General features: G+C 37.5%; 1 protein-coding gene across 3 annotated transcripts in view; it reads left to right on the top strand.

The window, feature by feature from the left end:
* The window catches only part of VGLL4 (vestigial like family member 4), a 167,047-nt gene that overhangs the window by 16,596 nt on the left and 125,502 nt on the right, over positions 1-24,949 (top strand). The gene's annotated exons all lie outside the window — the stretch shown is intronic.

Here is a 24,949-nt window from a genome sequence, read left to right as displayed (position 1 = left end):
ATCTTATTTTTCCTTCCTTTCTGTTTTGTTTCTTAAATTCCACGTATGAGTGAAATCATATGATATTTGTCTTTCTCTGATGGACTTATTTTGCTTAGCATACATTCTAGTTTCATCCATATTTTTGCAAATGGCAAAATTTCTTTCTTTTTGATTGTTGAGTAATATTCCATTATATACACATACATGCACACACACACACTGTATCTTCTTTATCCATTCATCAGTTGATGGACATTTGGGCTCTTTCCATACTTTGGTTATTATTGATAGGGCTGCTGTAAACATTGGGGTATATGTGCCCCTTCAAATCAGCATTTTCGTATTTCTGTATCCTTTGGATAAAAACTAGTATTGCAGTTGCTGGGTCATAGGGTAGTTCTATTTTTAATTTTTTGAGGAACCTCCATACTGTTCTTCAGAGTGGCTGCACCAGTTTGCATTCCCACCAATAATGCAAAAGGGTTCCCCTTTCTCCGCATCCTCACCAACATCTGTTGTTTCCTGAGTTGATAATTTTAGCCATTCTGACCAATGTGAGGTGGTGTCTCACTGTGGTTTTGATTTGTATTTTCCTGATAATGAGTGATGTTGAGATCTTTTCATCTGTCTGTTAGTCATCTGGATGTCTTTGGAAAAGTGTTCATGTCTTTTGCCAATTTCTTCACTGGATTATTTGCTTTTTGGGTATTGAGTTTGATAAGTTCTTTATAGATTTTTTAAAAATATAATGTATTGTCAAGTTGGCTAGCATACAGTATACACTATAAATTCTTAAAGATGAACTACTTTCCAATTCAAGTCTTAATGAATAGGCAGACTGGAAAGTGCATATCCTTAAAATGTAAGCTCTGCCTTTTTACTGTCTAGGACTTTTATTTTTCTAAGCCTCAGTTTCCTCATTCCTAACATGAAATAACACTTACAAAGTATTTGTGAGGATTAAATGGGCTATTGTATAGATAGTGCCTATCTTAGCTCTTGGCTCCTGGTGGGGATTGCCATAATCTGTTCACTTTGGGCAGTTTTGTTGGTTTGTGGTTGGGCTTATTCTAGTCCTGTGTATTATCAGTGTGCCTGGGTCTTCCCACCCTCTCCTAACACCAACACTCACACGAAGTTATCTTTAAACTAGTGATTGGATGAGGTAACAATTAGAGGGTTTTTTTTTTTTTTTTAAACCTCTTGCATAATTTACATTTATTTAGGTTTTGGATTGTTGGGGGGGGGGGGATATAACTATCCATTGGTGTAGTATAATTATCCCTTCCTAAAGAAATCGAAACTCAGGGATGTTATGTATCATTTCTAGGGACGCTAAGTTAGGGAGCGGCAACTCAGGTTGTGGGCTTTTATCTAAGATTGCTGAAAAGCATGAAAAGCTCCTTTATGTCTCTAAGATTGCAGTACATGTTGCTGACTTGAATAGCTAGTTACAAGCTTCATTAAGTATGAATATAGTTAATTTAGAAGTTTTTATACTTTATTAGACAGTATTACAAAACTTTTTTTAATGTTTATTCATTTTGAGAGAGAGAGCGTGCGTGCCCAATAGTGAGTGGGGGAGGGGCAGAGCGAGAGGGAGGCACAGAAACTGAAGTAGGCTCTAGGCTCTGAGGTGTTAGCATCGAGCCCAAGGCAGGACTTGAACCCATGACCTGTGAGATCATGACCTGAGGTGAAGTCGAATGCTTAACCAACTGAGCCACTCAGGTGCCCCTAGATAGTATTTTTAATTTCTGTTGTATAATGCCCGCATTTAGTTAGGATCAGTAAAACAAGATAGTGTTCATACAAATGATAAATGGAAGTAATGACCTTGAGGCTGCCCTTTGTGTCCTGGATGTAGAGAGTAAAAGTGTCTTCTTTTTTTCTCCTACCTTCTCAGGTTCGATTCTGGAGCCCAGCTTCAGGGTCACTGTGTTCAGGCAGGAGACCTGTATAGTTCCCAGTTCAATGAACAAGGGTTGAATTCTTACATAAAAGGGGCACACATAGATGAACAAGGGACAGCCACTGCCTTTATGGAGCTTATGAACTTAGACACTTGCAGCTATAAAATGCATAGAAGGGGGACACTGGGCATACTTGGTGATAGAAGTAGAACGATAATGCCAAGGGAGACAGGAATTCTTACTTTCTTCCTGTGTTCAGCACATCTGTTAATGATTTGCAGAGTAAGGATATATGCGTATACAAGGCCAGAACGATCACAGAGTAGCCTTCATTCTGGAATATTCTTCTTTGGACTCTGGCATGATTCTGGAATCCCTCTGGAATGAGTTCAGTTTCTCAGGATCATTTTTTACATTTAAAGAAGAGGGAAAAAGTCCAAAGATGTGTATAGTCATTATTATTAACATCAGGCAACATTTTTGAGAAACTTTTTTGCTATGATGCTCTGTGCATCATCACCCACAGGAGCACAGAGCTCAAAAACCAGGCATTCATTGTATTTTCTATTATCTAGTCATGTAAGTATGTTAAAATTTATTCTATTTGTAGGCAAAGTTGAGCATTAAGTTCAGAGTCTTCCAGTAGATTTCTTAAGACCTACTTGGGCTTGTTCAGCTTGAATTAGCTTTCTCTGCCCCAGATTAGTTCTATTTTAGCTTTTGTTGTAAATTGCTCTTACATTTAGCATTCTCCTCAACATTTAAAAAAGTCTTGTGTATGTAATCTGATTTGGGTGTCTTATTACAAACAGAAAAATGTTCTACTACTTGAGATCGGTTTCCCGACTCCTGTAGGTGACCTAAATGATTCTCTTTTCTTTTGCTCATGGAGAACTGAAAACTTAGGCATTTTTGAAGATGTTATTGTTTGAGTATTTTGAAGAGAACAGTACCTATTAGGACTTGGATCTGTAATACCTGATAGCCTTAAGGCTTCATTATGTCTACTAGCAGAGAATAGAAGAAATATCTCAATGGTACACTGTAGAGCTGAAGTCAATAGTGAAATGGTGGTTTTGTAGTCACACAATAGTCACTTATCTGGATGGCCTAGAAGGAATACATTTACTTAAAATAATCATTCCACCGCTCATGAGACATTGATTTAATCAGCACCCAGGGTAATCCTGGAAGGTACTTAATGAGAATACAACATGAGATTGCCCATTTTTCCCTGTGCTGCAGGAATCTCTTCTTTCAGTCGTAATTAATGCTGGTGCTGGGACGACCCCAACCTTTTTCCAGGTTTATTTTTAGTAGTCAAAATTGAACAAAATTTGAGGATAAGACATGTTAGCACTGATGTTTAGAACAACACCTTGGTGTGTCTTTTTTTTTTTTTTTTAAATTTATGTATTTTTTTTTTTTTTTTAATGTTTTGCTTTATTTTTGACAGAGAGAGCGAGCAAGCGAGCAAGCAGGGGAGGGGCAGAGAGATAGGGAGACACAGAATCTGAAACAGGCTCCGGGCTGTCAGCACAGAACCCGATATGGGGCTCTAACTTATCAACCATGAGATCATGACCTGAGCTGAAGTCAGACGCTTAACCCACCGAGCTACCCAGGCGCCCCCACTTTGGTGCATCTTTAACATAATTTATTTTATTGTGATTTTTACAAAATATTTTTGGTAATTTTGTTCATGTGGCTTCTGATGAGAAGATCTTGTATCTGCTGACGTCTTCACTTAGAATAAAATAATTTTGAGGGGCACCTGGGTGCATCAATTAGTTGAGTGTCTCACTTTGGCTCAGGTCATGATCTTGCTGTTAGTGAGTTCAGGCCCACGTTGGGCTTGCTGCTGTCAGGGTGGAGCCTGCTTTCAATCCTCTGTCCCTCTCTCTCTGTCCCTCCCCTGCTTGTGTGTGCTCTCTCTCTCTCATAAATAAACATTAAAAAAATAATTTTAAGAACTGTGAAATTTTGGTTTTGAGGATTTTGGTGGAGGAGATAGCACTTTGGATTCGCTCTGATGAGCGTGCATACGATCAGGAAAAATGGGATAAAGTTGGTGTGATTGAAGTGGGGAGAACAGGAACACAAGCCAGTCTTTGTAGGGGTTGCTGCTGCACCCACTTGCTCCTAGAAATTCACGAACTCCTCACTTGGTGAAGTTCACTGCAAGTTGACTGAATGATGAAGTGTAAATTACCATAATCCTCCAAGTAAAGAATGGCCAGGAATACAAGCTTTTCTTATTAGAGGGGACTGATGCCCCCCTGATACATGGGATATTTTCATGTATATAGGTTGTAGTCTATTTTGCCTTAAAAAGGAAAAAAAGCTTGTCTGATTAATTATAACATGATGATCAGTTGCACTCGTGTCCTGTTTTCGCAGGTAAATTTCCTTCCTGCAAGATCCTGACCATCCTCTGCATCAGTATAGTAACTGGCTGCTGTGTGCACAGGTTACAGGGGCTTTAGCCACCACTTTGCGTTGAGCATATTGGCTGGATCTGCTCCTGTCTCTTTCTTCCTCTATCCTCTTAGTCTCTTGTTTTTCCTCCCAGCGTCTGTTAGGGTACCTTTCAAACATTTCTGACCATGGCACAGGGTAGAAAAGCATTTATATTGTACTGATATATTGACATAAATGATACAAAAGCTTCATGAAGCAGAAATTACCCTGAGTGCATGGAGATGTGCCTGTTCTGTTCTTTATATTCTGCTTTGTTTTTATGAAAGTTGGGTCATGACTCATTAAATAGACTTTAGGATTCACTAATGAATGCACTTGAAAAAACATGATTTACTTTATATCTCTTTTGTTGGATAAACTTGCTGCTGGCTCCTCCATTTAGGTGCTGGGAAGACTTGACTAACACATGGGTCATGAAAATACAGTGAGCCAGAGGATTCAGACATGCTGGAATATATTGGTGACTAGACAGGAATGACATCAGTTCCTTTCAAGAGGACGGGAGGTCTTGGCACACCAGTTGTGAGCAAACGTGACTGTTTAGACACACTTCTTCCAAGTTCTCAGGCTACATTGTTCCCACATTTTAGAGTCAGGGCTCAAATTCTGGTTACTCCCCTTTGGTTAAATCTAATTAGCTCCATCTTGTTCCCTAAAGTGTGCTCCTAACTGTACCTTGACACTGTTGAGCCTACCTAATAGGCACTGATGGAGAGGACACCCATCTGATCATTTGTAGCCCAATTTGATGGTTTTGTTTTATTGCATTAGTTATTTTTATTCTTGGTATCTTAAAACACCTGAGAGGGATACCACGCATTTCCATCCATGACAGTAGCTTACTGTGGCAATGATTCCCAAAGAGAGGAAGAACGGGTGTTTGTAAGCATTCTGAAAATGCCTGACTCGGTGATTCTGATGGTGGGTCCCTCTTCCCAGCTGAGAGTCATTGGTCTAATAATATTCTTTGGGGAATTCTGGATCTGGATCTTTAAGGAGGGGCTAGATCCCCCTAAGTGTCAGGTGCTGTAATTCCTTGGCTATCATGTATTCTTTAACCAAATTAACCATTTATATTTTGTACCATTTCCTTTGACACTGTCTCTCATGTATATGTGCATATATTTACATATACATATGTGTATATATATATGCGTATATATACACATATGTATATGCGGATTATTTTTCCTGAAACACCTGAGAGTAGGAGGTATCATGCCTCTTTACTCCTAAGTAAATATGTTTCCTACAAATGAGAATACTGTCTTGCATAATCACAAAATGCTTGTCTTTATTAAAATGTTACTTATATAAGCGTAATAGTAGGCATAAAACCTTTATGCATTAGTTCGTGTACAATGTCATAACCAGAATATGAATTTATAATTTAAATATAGCCATAAAAGTTAGGCATGATACAGTAGATAGTAATGGGCTACAACTAAAGCCTCTTCCACTAGTATGATACCGCTGCCATGCTGGGGTTGATTCTTCAATGTCAGGGTGCCTGTACTGCTGTGTGTCCTCTGATACAGTTTCCTCCCCACTTTTATCTTTGCACACTCTTGTAAGAAGATACGTCATTGCACAGATGGTGGTGATGTTTTTCCTAGTGCAGATGTTTCAATTTCATATTAGACTTAATTTCTGTCATTTTCTCATTAGACTAGGAAGAAATGCAAACATCTCTGAAATCATGTGCCAGTATACCTGGTTGTATCGTAGATGTCTGATTCAGAATATGGTTATGTCAGATTTCTCGTCCCCCAACCCAAGATTTTCTTTTTTTTAAAGTAAACGCTAGGTCTGGTGTGGGACTTGAACTCATGACTTGGAGAATAAGAGTCACATGTTTCTACCAACTAAGCCACCCAGGCGCTCCTGCTTATGTCAGATTTTTAAAAAGATTCTGTTTGAAATAACAACACAAGTAAAAATTGTCACAGACCTCTGAGCTTTGTCTGTGGACCTCAGTTTAATCACTGTATTACCTCATTTTGTTCTCATGAAAACCTTGTTAAGTAGGTGTTTTAATGAGTCCCATTTTCTAGAGAAGGGAACTGAGGCTTACATACTTTAAGTAATTTGAATACTAATTACAGTACTTGATTATACTAATAAATAAGGATCCTTAAGTGGTATGGCAGTGCTGAGATTTGAAGTCAAGTAGCTGGACTCTGAAGCTTAAGCCCTTAATTTTTCTCTGTGTGCCTTCTCAGAGGGAGGGCATTGAAGACTTGACTGCTGAATGATTGAAAGTGTATATATACATACATACATACATACATAGAAAACTTCTGTTTTACTACCTCCAGTAATAAGTTAGCAAAGAGGTTTTTCTTTGGAAAATGTTTCCCAACCAGTGAAATAGCATTTCATAAGTATTAAGTAGCTGTAATCAGTGAAATATTTAGGATGTATGGTAGCACGTATTCAGGAACCACAGGAACTGTGCTTTCTCTTGTGTGTCCATGACTCAGATGCCCACTGCCACAGAACTTTTTTTTTTTTTTTTTAAGTTTACTTATGTATTTTGAGAGACAGTGAGGGAACATCGGCATGAATGGGGGAGGGTTAGAGAGAGGGACAGAGAGAATCCCAGGTAGGCTCCACGCTGTCAGTGCAGAGCCGACTGCAGAGCTCCATCTCAAACCATGAGATCATGACCTGAGCCTAAATCAAGAGTCGTACGCTTAACCAGCTGAGCCACCCAGGGGCCCCACAGAACTTCTCTTTATATGGGACTTTCTTTTCTAGTAAATATCTTTCAGTTAAGAGGGTCTGATGGCATGGGTGGCCTCACTGAGTAACAGATCCCTTATTGCTAAAGTGTTCAAGCGGAGAAGAGATAACCACTGGTTAGTCATTGTAGAAGAGAGTTGGCAGCGGGTGGGTGGCCACACTCTCTGACCTAAGGTTCTTTGAGTCTGTTAGATCCTAGACTTGATCAAGGCAAGGGTCCTGTTCCGCACCACTTCATATTCCAAGCACGTGCCATTTGATGCATGTGGTTGGCATTTTATAAACCTCTGTTGGTAGTAAAGTAATGCTGTAGTAAAAGGCTCGTCTCTAAGGAATTAATTTTTTTAACACTAGCAAAAATGACTCATTACAATGGTCACTATTACTACTAATAACGTACAAACCAAAAGGAGTACTGTATTCCACTTGATAATAATAGTTTGCCAAACATTTTCATCTGATGGTTATAACAAGAACTTTTGCGGTAGGCTGAGTGGGAGGTGTCAGAGAAAAAATTAAGCTTGGAAAAGTTGGATGCCGAATTCAAGATTAAAGTGTAAAAAAACCGAAACAAAACAAAACACTTGCCCTATGTCTCCTTTCTGTGCCTTCGTATGCAGTCCCACGCCAGGATTGTCAGAGGCGCAGTTAATAACTGAGTGGCAGCTGTTGCTGGGGTGGGAAGTGCAACATTCTCCAGGGCAGGGAATCACGTGGTCTTGGGGAGCTGCCTCCTCTGACTCCGTGTTCCCAAGCCTTTTGATTTTCAAAATAAGGACTGAATTTACTGCCCTTTCTAAAGGTTAGATTCACTAATAATATACTTTGTGCTTTCAATTATTTCCCTTTTCTGAACAGTGGCATTGAAAATACCATCTCCCAAAAGTTTATTTTACTTTTAAAAGGTTCATAAAACATAAGGCGGGATAGTATTTATGTGCTAACTTAAGACACTCTAGGTGTGGTCAGCCGCTTTAATCAAAGGTTGCCTCCCAGGGTCAGCACCTGGCATATAGTCAGAAGGGCTGCCCTCCAGAGATAGCTACTACAAATGTCTCTGCTAGTTTTTGTGCTTTTATATCAACTCAAATTAGCATACTACATGTTAGAAATGGATCTCCGCCAGTGAAAATAATGGCTTGTTAATTAGGATAATGGATGTTGGAAATAGATTCTTCCACTGAATAGCTCTTTAGCCACTTGAGGATGGTTTATTATGTTTCTTTTAACCCAATATTTCTCAGTCTTTAGAAATCCACACTTCCTTTAATACACATGAAAATATAATGAGCTAATTTTAATGTCGGTTGCAATTCAATTTAAAGTGTCAGAGTTGAGACTCCTTGGATGAAGTACTTATTTTTTCATTTGATGCCCATCTTCCTCAGTGTCCCCTTTGCTTCCCAGCATGTTCCTCCCTCCTGGGGGGTTCTCTCTTTCCCTCTCTGCATCTGGAGAATCGCTGCCCTAATCAGGATCTTCTCCGCACATCCCCCACACCTGCAGCCATTTGTTGAGTATGTCTTCTAAACTCACCGTTGGGAGTCACTGTCTTCTCTGCCACCCCTGGCTCCTCAGTGTGGGGCTTGAACTCACAAACCTTGAGATCATGACTTGAGCTAAAGTCGGACATGTAACTGACTGACCCATCTAGGTGCCCTGGGACCTAAGCAATGATTTTTGTGTGTGATCTGGCTATAGTGTACCTGGTACTGCCACCAGCTTTGATCTGGAGTTCTTTGGGGTGGAGGGAATAACAGGGGGTGGGAGGGCAGACTGGTGCCAAGTGCACGAAGCTGCCAAGTGTAAGACCTTAGGGAGGAGGGAATCCTGGAGAACACAGCTCTTGACCCCTTTCCAGGAGGCAGCCATCATCTAGCTGTGGTCACTGTCAGAGCTGGCTCCTGAGAGCCAGCTGTGTGCATCTCAGCTGGGACCTCATGTTGGAAACTTGTCCTCAGCCACGGTGGGGGTATTTACACCATGGCAAAAGCCACAGATGTGGGCTTTTTTGGTTTTTCCTCCCAACACAGCCACTTGTTACCATTTACTAGCATGCCACTGGCTCCTGGTTTCTGCTTTCACATGGGACTATGGGGCTGGATTTGTCAAATTTTCTGATTGTTCAAGACAAACTGAATCCTGGATTTTTATGTAAAATGTCTAGATTTTTAAAATTTCATGTGAGCCAAACAAGCATTTCCTTGCCAAGATTGTCTTGTAAGTATCTAGTATATGCTTTTTGGTCTAGTTTCAATACTTATATTAACATAACCTATAATAATAGGTTTTTTATTTTTTTTATTTTTTATTATTTATTTATTTATTTTTTTAATAATAGGTTTTTTAAAAAAGCAATTTACTTTAGCTTCTCTCCCTTCTCTCATTGTGGTTGGGAATGACTATAGCAGTTCTTTTTTCTTTTCTTTTTTTTGGTAATGTTTATTTTTGAGAGAAACAGAGTGTGAGCGAGGGAGGGGCAGAGAGAGAGGACACACAGAATCTGAAACAGGCTCCAGGCTCTGACCTGTCAGCACAGAGCCAGACGTGGGAGTCGAACCCACAAACGGCGAGATCACGACTTGAACCTAAGTCGGACGCTTAACCAACTGAGCCACCCAGGTGCCCCATGACTATGGTAATTCTTTAAGAGCTAAAGAGGTGGTATTTAATATTAAACTCTCTCCTAGTATCTATCATTAACTTGATATGGAAATTAATTTGGATTAATTTTTCTTCTTATTTAGATTTTCTGTTAAGGACAGGCCACATGTTGTCTTCATCTGCTTTTGCTTTCTTTAAAAAAATTTTTTTTTTAATATTTATTTATTTTTGAGAGACCCACACAGACAGAGTGTGAATGCGGGAGGGGCAGAGAGAGAGGGAGACATAGAATCTGAAGCAGGCTGCAGGCTCTGAGCTGTCAGCACAGAGCCCAACACGGGGCTTGAACTCATGAACCACGAGATCATGACCTGAGCTAAAGTCAGAAACTTAACCGACTGAGCCACCCAGGTGCCCCTGCTTTGCTTTCTTTAAAGATTTATGTTACACACTTATGAAATACTTATTGAATTGATATTTGATGTGGGTGTAATTTGCAGAAGCAATACGTTTGGGTTTTCACTTTTAGGGGAAATAGAGCCAAGTTTGAAATATCAAACTGCTATATCCTTAGTGGTTTTAGATTTATTGTAACTGCCTATTTATTGGATCAAACTCTTGATCCCTTGTAAATGAAATGAATAAATCTTTCCATTTGAAATCTGGAGAAGTTACCATTTCTTTCTCTAGGACTGCCTTTCTCATCAGATTTTATATATATGTGTGTGTGTGTGTGTGTGTGTGTGTGTGTGTGTGTGTGTGTGTGTTTCTCCCTCTGAAAAATATTAAATGTCATTTCTTTCATGGAACTTGCCATGTTTAACTGGATTGTAGTCACTTTTTTAATGAACTTGAAAAAGCAGAAATCTGTTTTGTTCAGCAGTAAGCAAGGGTTGAGAAGAGTGATTTTTCTTTTCCTTAGCAAAGTGTTAGTTGGGGTGCTTTGAATAAAAGAGTTTAAATTACAAAGGAATATTTCATTTAGGAACTTTGTAAAACAAACTGGACTTTGGGGATAAAATGTCAGCCTGAACATATGCCTTTAGCTCCCCTCTTACCAAAAATCCTTTAAAATAACAAAATACAGACATTAAAATCTGTTATACTGTTAGAAAACCAGAAAATGTACCTACCTTTAGTAGACCAAAAGTTAAGAAGAATTCCTGGAAAATTGGAAACAGGTGGGGTTAGATTGACAAAAGGAAATAAAAATTAAAAAATCATAACCCAAAACACAGGTGCAAAAGAAAATGGAATTAAAAGCAGAGCTTACGGTGACTAACCTAACCGCTGCTGACAGGAAGGGGCCCTAGAGCCAAATTCGAGAAACTACAGTATTCCATTTATAACTGTGACCCTCCGGCTAAGAGCTGAGACCTGTACTGTGAAAAATGTGAATGCTCTCTCTTGGGAGGACTCCTCAGGTGGGTGTAGGGATCTGAGAGAGAAGCAGAGTGGAGCTTAACATTAGGGTGGTCACCCCCAACAAAAAGCAGGGTGGGCAAGACAATGTAAGCCTTCCTTCCCATAGGCAGTGTCCACAAAAATCCTTCCCCACTAGAGGAAACTTTCTTATCTAGGCAGTTTTGTGTATTTGTCTCCCAGCCTATTTTCTTGCTTGTTTCCCACTCATACACCCCAAAGCAAAGCCTGTCACTGGACACCTCTTCTACTCTTACATAGAGCCGAATGGGGACTCTCCCCAAGGAAAGACCTGCCGCTAGCCCCGACATGCATTAGCTGCCCTTGTTGATTGACCTCGTCTTTTATTCTGAAGTGTGAATGAATGTCAAAGGGTCATCCAGCATTCATGGAAAACACATAGGATGAAAGAAAGACCCAGAGTAAGCAGAATTTGGGGAATATAGGAGAAGCTGAAAACATATTAGTTGGTATCTTCAAAAAGATGTGAGATGGTGAATATGTTAGATAATAGCCTGGTATGAAAAAAGATTATGCAATAAAGTTCATGGAAATTTAAACTAGTATTATTGAACTTAAAAGGTTAAGCACATCTGCTTGAGAATTAGGCAGATGTGATTAAAGACAAATTTGGTAATCTGGAAGATAGGCAACAAAATTTTGTTGAGTATCCAAAATTTTGGAGAATATCACAAGGAAATTAGGAAGTAATAGAGATCTTAAACATCCGTCAGATGGAAGTTCTGGTGGGATGAGGCCAAAGAAGTATTGAGAAAATGCATTTATTAGAAAAATAGGAAATTAATGGGCCCAGTGAACAACCAAAATATTGATAGTAGTAGTAGTAATAATAATAGCACCAGAGTAGAAAGAAAATAATTGATCTCTGCTTTTATTTTTGTAAATAAAAATTAGTAAATCTAAACAAAATCAAAAACTGTTTTGTTTTGTTTTTTAAATAGGCCAACAAATGACAAATTCTTTGGTGAATTTGATTAAGGAAATGAGAATATATACAATTACAGAACATTAGAGATGATAAGAGTGGCATAATCATGAGTACAGATAGATATAACAAAGAGTGAAAAATGTAGGTGAAACGGATGCTTTAATGTGAATCATTGAGAGGTAGAAGATTTGAATTGGTCAATGATTATGGGAAAAATTGAAAAAGTAGTCTGAGATATGAGGCCCAGATGGCTTAATAAGTGAATTTTACCAAATCTTCAAGAAACAAATTTCCACACTTTTCTGGTGTGTAGAGAGCACTTTCTGACTCCTTCTGTAAGGGTAATATCATTATGATACCAAAATGTACAAAGAAGGCACAAAGCGGATGTATATAAGTCAGTTTCACTTATAACATAGACATAAGAATCCTAAATTAAATGTTACAAAAATCAGTCTAGCAGTGTAGTAAAAAAGTAACATATTACGTGTTCAAGTAAGTTGTTCGCATCACCGGAATGCAAGGACAGTTCAGGAATCTTATAATGGAATAAGGAATCTTATAATGTAATACATTATATAGGAATCTTATAATGTAATCTGTAATTACATTATAAGGAATCTTATAATGTAATACATTATTTGTATTACCTTAGTAGATTAAAAGAAGAAAAATCTGTATAACATTCATGACAGAAATCCAAAAAGTATTTGATGAAATTCAGTATCAATTTATGACAAAAACTTAGCATGACGTGATTCAAAAGAAACTTTCTTACATTGATAAAAGTTACCTTTTAGAAACCTATAATCAATATGTTTAATGGTGAAACAGTTTAAGTCAGGGGTAAGACAACTCAAATAGCATTGATCTTCAGGTTCTACCTAGTTAATTTTTTTTTCAAGTTTTAATTTTATTTTAGTTCTGTTATAGTTAACATACAGTGTTACATTAGTTTCAAGTTACAATGTAGTGATTCAGCAATTATTTACATTACTCAGTGCTCATCATGGTAAGGGTCCTCTTTAATCCCCATCATGTATTTTACCCATCCTCTCTCCCATCTCCCCTATGGTAACCATCAGTTCTCTATTAAGAGTCTTTTTTGGTTTGTCTTTTTTTTTTTTTTTCTCCTTTGCTCATTTGTTTCTTAAATTCAATATATGACCAAAATCATATGGGGTCTTTGTCTTATTTCACTTAGCAGTATATTCTCTAGCTCCATCTGTGTTGTTACAAATGGCAGGATTTCATTCTTTATTATGGCTGAATAATGTTCTATCATACATATAGTGTGTGTGTGTGTGTGTGTGTGTGTGTGTGTGTGTGTGAATTTATGTATGTATATATGTATATATGTATATACATGCATTCACACACACACACACACACACACACACACACTGTATCTTCTTTATCCATTTATCTGTCTGTGGAGACTTAGGCAGTTTCCATATTTGGCTATTATAATTAATGATGCATATATCCCTTTGAATTAGTGTTGTTTTTTTTTTTTTAATTTTTTTAATGTTTATTTTTGAGAGAGAGACAGAGCGTGAGCAGGGGAGGAGCAGAGAAAGAGGGAGACACAGAATCCGAAGCAGGTTCAGGCTTTGGGCTGTCGGCACAGATCGCGATGCAGGGCTCGAACCCACAGATCATGAGATCACAACGTGAGCTGAAGTCAGATGCCCAGCTGACGGAGCCACCCAGGTGCCCCTGTCTTTTTTTGGTAAATACCCAGTAGTGCAACTACTGGATTATAGGGTAGTTCTATTTTTAACTTTTTGAGGAAGCTTCATACTGTTTTCCACAAATACAGCTCGCATTTCCACCAACAGTGTACGAGGGTTCTTTTTTCTCCACATCCTTGCCAACACTTGTTATTTCTTGTGTTTTTGATTTTAGCCATTCAGACCCATGTGAGGTGATACCTCATTGTAGTTTTGATTTGCATTTCCCTGGTGATGAATGATGTTGAGCATCTTTTCATGTGTCTCTTGATATGGATGTCTTTGGAGAAATGTCTTTTCATGTTTTCTGCCTGTTTTTTAATTGGATTGTTTGTTTTTCTGATAAGTTTTATATAAGTTCTCTCTATATTTTGGATACTAACTATTGGATATGCTATTTGCAACTATCTTTTTCCATTCAGTAGGCTGTCTTTTAGTTTTGTTGTTTCTTTGCTGTGCAGAAGTTTTTAAGTTTGATGTAGTCCCAGTAGTTTATTTTAGCTTTTTTATTTCCCTTGTCTCAGTAATCATATCTGGAAAAATGTTACTACCACTGACGTCAGAGAAATTATTACCTGTGCTCTCTTCTAGGAATTTTATGGTTTCAGGTCTTTACATTTAGGTCTTTAATCCATTTTGAGTTTATTTTTGTGTATGATGTAAGAAAGTCATCTGGCTTCATTCTTTTCAATGTAGCTGTCCAGTTTTCCCAACACTATTTGTTGAAGAGACTTTTTCCCATTGTATATTCTTGCCTCCTTTGTCAAAGATTAATTGACCATATAATTGTGGGTTTATTTCTGGGTTTTCTTTTCTTTCCCATTGATCTCTGTGTCTCTTTTTGTGCCAGTCCCATACTGTTTTGATTATAGCAGTTTTGTAATGTAACTTGAAGTCTGGAATTTTGACACCTCCAGTTTTGTTCTTCTTTTTCAGGATTGCTTGGGCTATTCGGGATCTTTTGTGGTTCCATATAAATTTTAGGATTGTTTGTTCTAGTTCTGGAAAAATGCTGCCGTTATTTTGATAGGGATTGAATTCTAGCTAGTGAATTTTTAAAAACTGAGAAGGTATAGTCAAACTATAATTTTCAGATGTTTATAAGTAGTCTATTAGAAAAATCATAACTTCCCTGTGTATTGTAATAGGAATAAACTACCAGGACTAATAAAAGACTCAAGGTGGCTGGTTATAACAGTAGCATTTAAAAAATCAATTATCTTTGGGGTACCTGAGTGGTGACTCTTGATTTTGGCTCAGGTCATGATCTCGCGGTTGTGAGATTGAGCCCGGTGTTGGGCCCTGCGCTAGGTGTGGAGCATGCGAAGATTCTCTCTCTCTCTCCCTCTGCTCCTCCCCCGCTTATTTTCTCTTTCTCTCTCTCAAAAAAAAAAAAAAAAAAAAAATTAAGAAAAAAAATCAATATTATCCTTACTCACTTGGTAATAACCAGTTAGAAATTATCTCTAAAAAAAGTCTCATTCACATATTAACCATAGATAGAAAATATTTAGGAAAACACATAACAAGAAACACATAAGACCTATGTGAATAAATCATAAAATTGTTGAATGGCAGAGCATCTGGGTGGCTTAGTCAGTTAAGTGTCTGACTGTTGATATTGGCTCAGGCCATGATCTTGCAGTCATGAGATCAAGCCCTGAGTTGGGCTCCATGCTGGGCATGGGGCCTATTTAAGATTCTCTCTCCCACTCTCTCTGCCCCTCTCCTGCTCATGGTCGCTCTCTTTCAAAATAAATAAACATTAAAAAACAAACAAAAAAGCCCCTGTTAAAAAAAACAAAACAAAAAACTGTTGAGTAGCATAAAGATGATCTGAATAAAAGAAAATACTGTATTTTGATTCAGTCAAATAAAGATGTCAGTTACATTCATATTCTATGTAATTCTAATCAAATTCAATAATTCAGTATAATCAGAATATCAAATGTAATTTTTAACTTGATAAGCCAATTCTAAAGTTTGTCAAATTAAAAAAAAATTTTTTTTAAATGTTTATTTTTGAGACAGAGACAGAGGATGAGCAGGGAAGGGGCAGAGAGAGAGGGAGACATAGAATGTGAAGCAGGCTCCAGGCTCTGAGCTGTCAGCACAGAGCCCGACGGGGGGCTCGAACCCATGAACTGTGAGATCATGACCTGAGCCGAAGTCGGACGCTTAACCGACTGAGCCACCCAAGCGCCCTCAAAATTTTTGAAAAATAAAGGGTGGGGAGGAAAGGGACTTGCTGTATCAGGCATTAAAGATCTCCAATATGCATTACTATACAGTGATTAAAATGGGGTAATATTGAAATCAGGATAACTAGAGCGGTATTTATTAAACGTTTTAAAAACTACAATCCTATCACTTCTTGGCCTTTTGGCTAAGATCAAGTGTAAAAACTACAATCCATAGCTGGGTGCCTGGGTGGCTTAGTCTGTTAAGCATCCGACTTCAGATGGCTCAGGTCTCACAGTTCGTGGGTTTAAGCCCCATGTTGGGCTCTGTGCTGACAGCTCAGAATCTGGAGCCTGCTTTGGATTCTGTGTCTCCCTCTCTCTCCCTGCCCCTCCCCAACTTGTGTGCGTGCTTGCTCACTCGCTCTCTCAAAAATAAACATTACAAACAATAACAAAAAACTACAGTCCATAGCAACAAAAGCATTTTACAATTAAATCAAGTTTTACGGAGTAGATGGAGATAGTGTGCAGGAAGTTGGTTGGAGGCGTGCTGTCAGGATGGTCCCTGTGGGGGAAGGGAATGGCACAGGAGCAGAAGAAGTTGAGCTATCACGCAGTCACAACAAGGTCCTGCCAGTATCTCTGTTTCAGTCTGTTTTCTGGTGAACCCAGCTTGTAGCAGACCTCTGCTTCCCTATGATGACTTCTGTGCAAACATATGTAGGATTACAGGGATGGACAGGACCTTGGTTATTCTCTTATTCAGTCTTCTTTCTGATGCAGAGGTGCTCTCTGCAATATTCCTGATGTTCGGCTCTCTGTCCTCTGCTTGAATCTAAGAGATGGAGAATTTATAACTCCACTACACCCTCAGTGTTGAACACTGAGGAGTTAGAGCAATTTTATTATTGAGTGAAAATCTACATCCTTGTAACTTTCTTTCCTTAGACACACTTCTAGCTACTCAGAATATCTCTTCCAATCCTTGGAATTGTTCCAGTTTCCATCCTTAGGAAAGTTGAAGAAAGTAGTCACATTTCCTTAAGTCTCTTCTTTAGATTCTATTGAAATGCCTCATTGTCTCACCTATTTTCTTTCCTTTCCTTTCCATTTATTTATTTATTTCGAGGAGGGGAAGAGTAGGGAGAGAGAATCCCAAGTAGGCTCTGTGCTGTTAGCACGGAGCCTGATGCAGGGCTCGATCTTACCAACCATGAGATCATGACCTGAGCTGAAGTCAAGTCAGACGCTTACCTGACTGAGCCACCCAGGCGCCCCTCACCTATTTCTTATGTGATCTCCTTTCTTTCTTTTTTCCTGCAGATTTATTGAGGTGTAATTGACAAACAAAATTGTATATGCTTATGATGTGCAGCATGATGGTTTGATACACATATACAATGTAAATGATTACCACAATCAAACTAATACATTCATCACCTCACATTAGCAAATTTTTTGTGTGTATGTGGAGTGAACGCTTAAGATCTACTCCATCAGCAAATTTCAAGTATAAAATACAGTATTTTTACCTGTAATCACCATACTGTACATTAGATCCTCAGAACTTATTTATCTATTAACTGAACGTTTATGCCCTTTAACCAACGTCTCCCCATTTCTCCCACCACCGGCAACCCCTGGTAATTACTTTTCTACTGTCTGTTTCTATGAGTTTGACTTTTTTAGATTTCATGTATAAGAGAGATTGTACAGTATTTGTCTTTGGTTTATTTCAGTTAACATGTCCTCCAGATTCATTCATATTGTCGCAAATGGCAGGATTTCTTTCTTTGTGAGTATATGTGTGTGTGTGCATAATACTCCATTGTGTACATATACACACATTTTCTTTATCCAGTCATCCATTAATAGGTTCTTTCTCTATCTTAGCTATTTGTGAATAAGGCTGCAATGAACATGGGAGTGCACATATCTCCTCCAGATGCTATTTTCATTTCCTTTTTGTATATACCTAGAAGTGGGATTGCTGGATCATATGGTAGCTCTATTTTTAATTTTTTGAGGAAACTCCTTGCTGTTTTCCACAGAGGCCATACCAATTTACATTCCAGGTAACAGTTTTACAAGGGTTTCCTTTTCTCTGTGTCCTTGCCAACATTTGTTATCTTGTCTTTTTGATAATAGTCATTCTAACACCTGTGAAGTGATTATTTCGTTGTGGTTTTGATTTGCATTTTCCTGATGATTCGTTGATGTTTAGCACCTTTTCATATATCTGTTGGCTATTTGTATGTTTTCTTTGGAAAAATGTCTATTCAAATCCTTCACCATTTTTTGATCAGGTAATTTGCTTTTTTGCTATTGAGTTGTATGAATTCCTTATGTATTTTGAATATCAACTCCTTATCAGATACATAGTTTGCAGATTTTTTCCCTATTCTGTGGGTTGCCTTTTGATTTTGTTGATTTTTCTTTTGCTGTGCAGAAACTTAGTGTGATGCAGTTCTGTTTATTTTTGCTTTTGTTTCTTGTGCTTTTGGTATCATATCCAAAAAATCATTGCTAGAATTAGTATCAAAGATCTTACCCCCTGTGTTTTTTTTTAAGGAGTTCTGTGGTTTCAGTTCTTACATTAAGTCTTTAATCCATTTCGAGTTGATTTTTGTATATGGTGTATGGCTTTCTCGAGCCTATATTCTTGGCACCCCTGTAATAGTTTAGTTGACTATATGTCTGTATGTTTATTTTTGGGTTCTCAATTGTGTTTCATTGGTCTATGTGTCTGTTTTTATGTAGACATAAAAACTTACTGTTTTGATTACTATGGCTTTCTAATATAGTTTGAAATCAAGAAGTATGATGCCTGCAGCTTTGTTCTTTGTTCTTCTTTCTGCAAATCGCTTTGGCTATTTAGGGTCTTTTATGATTCCATACAAATTCTGAGATTTTTTTTTCTATTTCTGTGAAAAATGCCATTGGAATTTTGATAGAGATTGCATTGAATCTGTAGACTGCTTTGAAGAGTATGAACATTTTAATTATTATTATTATTTTCAAATTATTTATTTATTTTTAAACTTAACATCCAAGTTAGTTAGCATGTAGTACAACAAATATTTCATTAGATTCCTAATGCCCCTTACCCATTTAGCCCATCCCACCTCCCACAACCCCTCCAGTAACCCTGTTTGTTCTCCATATTTAAGAGTCTCTTCATGTTTTGTCCCCCTCCCTGTTTTTATATTATTTTTGCTTCCCTTCCCTTATGTGCATGTTTTGTATCTTAAATTCCTTATATGAGTGAAGTCATGTGATAATTGTCTTTCTCTAATTTCGCTTAGCATAATACCCTCTAGTTCCATTCACGTAGTTGCAAATGGCAAGATTTCATTCTTTTTGATTGCTGTGTAATACTCCATTGTATATATATACCACATCTTCTTTATCCATTAATCCAACGATGGACATTTGGGCTCTTTCCATACTTTGGCTATTGTTGATAGTGCTGCTATAAACATTGGGGGGTCCCTTCAAAACAGCATACCTGTATCCCTTGGGTAAATACCTAGTAGTGCAATTCCTAGGTCATAGGGTAGTTCTATTTTTAATTTTTTGAGGAACCTCCACACTGTTTTCCAGAGTGGCTGCCCCAGTTTGCATTCCCACCATCAGTACCAAAGAGATCCTCTTTCTCTGCATCCTTGCCAACATCTGTTGTTGCCTGAGTTGTTAATGTTAGCCATTCTGACAGGTGTGAGGTGGTCTCTCATTGTGGTTTTGATTTGTATTTATTTCCCTGATGATGAGTGATGTTGAGCATTTTTTTCACGTGTCATTTGGCCATCTGGATGTCTTCTTTTGGAAATGGTGGAATCTTTAGGGTTTTCCATATAGAGTATCATGTCATCTGCAAAGAGTGAAAGTTTGACCTCCTCCTGGCCAATTTGGATGCCTTTTATTTCTTTGTGTTGTCTGATTGCTAAGGCTAAGACTTCCAGTACTATGTTGAGTAACAGTGGTGAGAGTGGACATCCTGTCTTGTTCCTGACCTTAGGAGAACTCAGTTTTTCTCCATTGAGGATGATATTAGCGTTGGGTCTTTCATATATGGCTTTTATGATCACGGCGTATGATGGTTCTCTCCCTACTTTCTTGAGGGTTTTTATCAAGAAAGGATGCTGTATTTTGTCAAATGCTTTCTTTGCATCTATTGAGAGGATCATGTGGTTCTTGTCCTTTGTTTTATTGATGTGATGTATCACATTCATTGTTTTGCAGATATTGAACGAGCCCTGCATCCCAGGTGTAAATCCCACTTGATCATGGTGAATAATTTTTTTAATGTAATGTTGTTGGATTCTGTTGGCTAGTATCTTGTTGAGGATTTTTGCATCCATGTTCATCAGGGAAATTGGTGTGTAGTTCTCCTTTTTAGTGGGGTCTTGTCTGGTTTTGGAATCGAGGTAATGCTGGCTTCATACAAAGAGTTTGGAAATTTTCCTTCCATTACTATTTTTTGGAACACCTTCAAGAGAATAGGTGTTAACTCTTCTTTAAATGCTTGGTAATTCCCCTGGAAAGCCATCTGGCTCTGGAACCTTGTTTTTTGGGTGTTATTTATTATTTTAAAAATAAATATTTTTAGATTGTATGTGAGTGGGGGAGAAGGAGAGAGTCTCAGGCAGGTTCCATGTTTGGCGTGGAGCCCTACGTGGGGCTCAGTCCCACAACCCGGGGATCATGACCCAAGCTGAAATCAAGAGTCAGATGCTCAACTGACTGAGTTGCCGCAGGTGCCCCTGGACATTTTAATAATAGTAATTCTTCTAGTCCATGAGCAGGAGATATCTGTCCATTTTTTTGTGTGTCATCAATTTCTTTCATTGATGTCTTACAGTGTTTTGTGTACAGAACTTTTGCCTCCATGGTTAAATTTCTAAATCCCTTCGCATTATTAATTTTATTCCAAGTTGTCTTTATACTTTTTAGAGGTGGTTCAAACAAGGCCATTGTCATAGTACTACCTTTCCCATACATACTATTAGCTTTTAAGCCATTTTTAGGACCTTTGTTCCAGCTACTGTAACTGAAATACTCTTCTCCTAAATTGAATTGCTGGCTCCTTCTTTATATTTGGTCCTCAGCATGAATGTCTCCTAGGGCCACAGTATGACTTTCATGAGTCTGAGGCACTTTTGCCTTTGTAGGTGCCTTTTTTCATAAAAAAAGTTTCAAAAATTGTGTTTTATGACTGCATTAGTATAAAGATGACTATATTAATATTACTTATTAAAACATTCTGTTCAGCCTAAAATTTCATTGTTCTCTTCTGATTTTGAAACATTTTCATAGGTCCCCCAAAATGTTGTAGGCCCTAGGTACTATGCCTTCCTTAGGGCAATGTCATGCTGTGTTGCATGATCTTATGGTACGTATTGTTTACTGCTGTATTCTTATTGTCTAGAGCAGAGCCAGAACTCATGAATAAATGAAGAAAGAAAGATATACTGGGCTCCAGGTGAAGAATTCTGTTCTGACTAAAATGCATGAGAATTGCATGTTCCTAGAATGTTGAAACATTTATTAAATTTTTACTATACAAATAATACCTGCTCAGTGAAGAAAGTCTGATAAATACAGAAAAGTAGGAAGAAAAAACTCATAATACTACCATCCAGAACATCACAATTACTATTTTGCTCTATTTCTATAATTTTTTCCATGTAATTCTTATTTCATGTTATCACTTACTGTTTGTTGGATATACTTAATATCCTTTTAACTTAAGAGATTGTGAAAATTTTTAATGTTAGGAAATGTTTTCAAATACTTTAATGGTTGTATAATATACCGTCCAGTGCCTGGGCCACAACAGAGGTTCCTTTCATTCTGGTGTTGTCTCATGAGTTTCTTGCTGCTTCTGTTTCCCCTGCCTGAGGAGATATATCCGTAAATGTGTTGTTGAGGCTGATGTCCAAGAGATTATTGCCTATTTTTTTTTTTAAAGAGTTTCATGGTTTCAAGACTCACATTTAGGTCTTTAATTCATTTTGAATTTATTTTGGTGTGTGGTGTATGAAAGTGGTCCAGTTTGATTCTTTTGCATATATCTGTCCATTTTTCCCAAGGCCACTTGATGAAGAAACTGTCTTATCCTCATTGTATATTCTTGCCTCCTTTGTCATAGATTAATTGACCATATAAACGTGGGTTTATTTCTGGTATTTTTTATCCTGTTTTGTTGATCTGTGTGTTTATTTTTGTACTGGTACCGTATTGTTTTGATTATTACAGCATTATAGTATATCTTGAAATCTGGGATTGTGATACTTCATCTTTGTTCTTCTTTCTCAAGATTGCTTTGGCTATTTGAGATCTTTGGTGGTTCCATTTACATTAAAGGATTATTTATTTGGGTTCTGTGAAAAATACTCTTGGTATTTTGGTAGGGATAACACTGAATCTCTAGATTGCTTTGGGTAGTATGGGCATTTTAATAATATTCTTCCAACCCATGAGCGGGTAATATTTTTCCATTTGTTGTATTGTCTTCAATTTCTTTCTCAGTTCTTTATAGTTTTCAGAGTATAGCTCTTTCATCTTTTTGATTAGATAAAAATCTTTTGCACAACGAAGGAAACTGTTGACAAAATTAAAAGGCAATCTACTGAATAGGTGAGGATATTGGCAAATGATTTATCCATTGAGGAGTTAATGTCCCCAAAATATAAAGAACTTACACAGTGCAACACAAAAAGTAAATAATATGATTAAAAATGGGCAGAGGACATGAATAGATATTTCAGAGAAGACATGGAGATGACCAACAGGCATATGAAAAGTTGCTCAACATCACTAATCATCAGGGAAACACAAATCAAAATTACAATGAGATATCACCCCTCACCAGTCCGAAAGGTTAGTACCGAAAGGACAAGAAATAACAAGTGTTGGCAAGGATGTGGAGGAAGAGGAACTCTCATGCACTCTTGGTGAGAATACAAATTGATACAGCCCTTGTGGAAAACATTATGGAGGTTCTTCAAAAAATTAAAAATAGAACTACCCTATAATCCAGTAATTCCACTTGTGGGTATTTACCTAGAGAAAATGAAAACACACATTTGAAAAAATATATACACCCATATCTTCATTCTGGCATTATTTACAATGAATAGCTAAGATATGGAAGCAACCTAAGTGTATGTCTAGAGATGAACAGATAAAGAATATGTGGTGTGTATTTATATACATATATGTATACATATACATATACATACAATGGGATATTAGCCATAAAAAGATAATGAAATCTTGCCATTTGCAACAACATGGATGGACCTAGAGGATATTATGCTAAGTGAAATAAAAGAAAGACAAATACCATATGATTTCACTTACATGTGGAATCTTAAAAACAAAACAAATGAATAAACAACCCCCACCACAAACAGACTCATAAATGCAGAAAATAAAACTGGTTGCCAGAGTGAAGGCGGGTAGGCAGGTAGATGAAATAGGTTAAGGGGATTAAGAAGTACAAAGTTCTAGTCATAAAATAAGTAAGTCATGGGGATAAAAAGTACAGCATAGGGCATTGAGGAGGGCACTTGTTGGGATGAGCACTGTGTGTTGTATGGAAACCAATTTGACAGTAAGTTATATTTAAAAAAAAAAAAAAAGATTAGCCAAATACAGCTCAGATGAGCTGAACTCCCTTAATGCTCAAAAGTAAATAAATGGTTGTTACTATGTGCAAAAAAAAAAAACAACAACCCATAAAACAAAAGTACAGCCTAAAGAATATATAGTCAGTAATATTATACTAACGTTGTATGGTGACAGATGGTGACTACACTTGATTCACTTACTGTGGTGAGCGTTGAATAATGTATAGAATTGTCAAATCACTATGTTGTGCACCTGAAACAACTATAACATTGTATGTCAACTATACTTTGGTAATAAAAACTGAAAGAAACCAGATATTCCTTTACTGTTCAATTTTAAAGTTATTTCTAATTTTTCCTGTTTTATGCATGATACTACAATGAACATCTTTTGTTTAAATAACTTTTCATCTCCTTCTCCCCTTTAGGGTTATTTCTTTATGATGAGTTTCCAGACATGAATTACTAGTTCCAAACTTGTGTGTATACTTCTATCATGGCTGTCCTGTAGTCTTTAAAACAAACAAACAAACAAAAAACCAGAGAAAAACTACTTTTATCACATATAGTTGAATTTTCAGTTAAGTAACTTTTAGATACATGGAATGAACAGCTTACTATTTTCTATTTTGGATGTTGTTAGTTTATTATTTACAAGTAGGTATAAAATTATTTTTTATTTTTATTAAAAAAATTTTTTAACGTTTATTCATTTTTGAGAGAGAGAGAGACAGAGCATGAGCGGGGAAGGGGCAGAGAGAGGGAGACACAGAATCTGAAGCAGGCTCCAGGCTCTGAGCTGTCAGCACAGAGCCTCACTCAGGGCTTGAACCCACGAATGTGAAATCATGACCTGAGCTGAAGTTGGACGCTCAACCTACTGAGCCACCCAGGTGCCCCTCGGTATAAAATTATTGAAGGTGGGATTCTGCATTTTCAGCCCAGCACAGAATAGAACTCATGGTAGATGCTTAGTTTTGGTTGCTTTGTTGAGGAAAAAAAAGAAGTTTAGAAGGGGAGCTAATTTGGAGGAAAAGATGACAAAACATTATTGATATCTGGTCAGATTATCATTTCTAGAAATGTGAATTTGGAATTTATTCCAGAAAGAATAACAGTGGATTCCATGGAAAGAGATCCTCTGTGAGGGACAGAAACCCACAGCAGATGTGGGACAGAAGGGAAGTAGGTAGGATAAGGCAGCTGCCATTTACCAAGTACCTGTTATAATGGTGCGAGAATTTCCGCATGTAATCCTCAAAGTAATTCCACCTCTCTATCCATCCATTCAACAAACATGTAT

Source organism: Panthera onca, chromosome A2 (genome assembly GCF_046562875.1).
Source record: "Panthera onca isolate mPanOnc1 chromosome A2, mPanOnc1 haplotype 2, whole genome shotgun sequence".
Classification (NCBI taxonomy): Eukaryota; Metazoa; Chordata; class Mammalia; order Carnivora; family Felidae; genus Panthera; species Panthera onca.
Note: the sequence above shows the minus strand (reverse complement) of the source record. Positions and strands in the feature narration are given on the sequence as shown.